Here is a 1,440-nt window from a genome sequence, read left to right on the forward strand (position 1 = left end):
TAAAGACAATCAAAACCTCTCGCCCACTTCTCACCACCACACGCAGTTATTGAATTTGGGTCTTTAAAAATAAATTTCGGTTTTTCTCCTTCATTTGAATTTGGATTTTATACTGTTATTGAATTTGGTGTTTTTTTTTTTTTTTTTAAATCTTGACGAACATAGAATAAATGGTCAAAGTAGCTAGACGACATAACGCAGATTGTAAAAACCCACAACTGGCCTCTAGATTTTATTCAAGATCTTGATGTTGATAACGTACATAAAACTGGAAAAAAAACACTTAAACACATTATTTAATTTACAAACATGAGAAACATAACTGAAGATGGACCCATGACGACGATAAAGTAAAGAAACACGCAAACGGTACGTAGCATCAAGATCTTCTACACAACGATTAATCTAAAGGCCGAACATGAAACCACTTGGATGCATGCTACACAGGTACAGAAGCATCATCTCCATCCGCCGACACCTGAAAACACACCATGCACACGAGATATATTCAGGCAGCTTCAATTTAATAATTATATTTTTTCGTCTTAAGTCATTTGTTTAAATCTCGCAATAAACAAGGGGTCAAATTAAATAGTTACACTATTACTTAGTTTTTTCAATTCTTCCTATAATTATTTATTACTTTCGTCCTTATGCTTGTTTAATGGGAAACGTTAGATAAATTGTTGGGGGAATATTGAGGTGATAATGATAAATTGACTTAATTAGTACTCGTATTAAAATAAACTGTCATATAAACGTATGGAATTAACTTGGTTGAACCAGTTCAATCACAAATAAATTAGGTTTAATGATTAAATTTGGTATCTTTTTATTCGGAATTGTTGTTTTGGTAATTAAAATGGCGATTATTACGAGTAGTATTACTTAGCTTGTTCTAGATTATTGAGAATTTGAGGTGATAATAAGTTTCTAATCATTAGCATTCCGTAAAAGTGAGTTTCACGGGTTTTAAAACTAGTTAACCTTATCAAATGGAGTAGATAGATACCTGAGAAGGTGGCACTGGAAATTCACGAGGAAATGCACGGATAAGCAAATTATCTTGTGTAGAAATAGCAGCCATTTTCTCTCAACGCTAAAGACTTTGTTTTTGTTATTGTTATTGTTAGTTTGATTTGTACTCCTAACCTTCACTTATTGTTCTCTATATATATGGGTAAATTATACCATGTATCCAGGAGTATGGTGCATGGTACTCTCTTCTTTAAATTTTTCTTATAATAAATAGTTATTAAATTTAATAAATTATAAAAAATATATCATTATTCATAATTTTTATTTCTCTACGAATAGAGATCATATTTGATATATTTTGTTATTTATTTTAATTTTTCTCATATATTCACATCACGTAACTGACATATTCATATCATATCACATAATTATTTTTATTCCTTTAAATTATTTTGTATTATG

At 29.8% G+C, this 1,440-nt stretch overlaps 1 long non-coding RNA gene across 1 annotated transcript; it reads right to left on the bottom strand.

The window, feature by feature from the left end:
• Nucleotides 1-200: 200 nt before the first annotated feature.
• On the bottom strand, nt 201-1,181 carry LOC141632005 (uncharacterized). Its single transcript, XR_012537740.1, has 2 exons — nt 1,013-1,181; nt 201-478 (listed from the first exon to the last, which is right to left on the bottom strand). It is a non-coding gene; the product is annotated as an uncharacterized LOC141632005 (long non-coding RNA).
• Nucleotides 1,182-1,440: the final 259 nt, after the last annotated feature.

This window comes from Silene latifolia, chromosome 2, assembly GCF_048544455.1.
Source record: "Silene latifolia isolate original U9 population chromosome 2, ASM4854445v1, whole genome shotgun sequence".
Lineage (NCBI taxonomy): Eukaryota > Viridiplantae > Streptophyta > Magnoliopsida > Caryophyllales > Caryophyllaceae > Silene > Silene latifolia.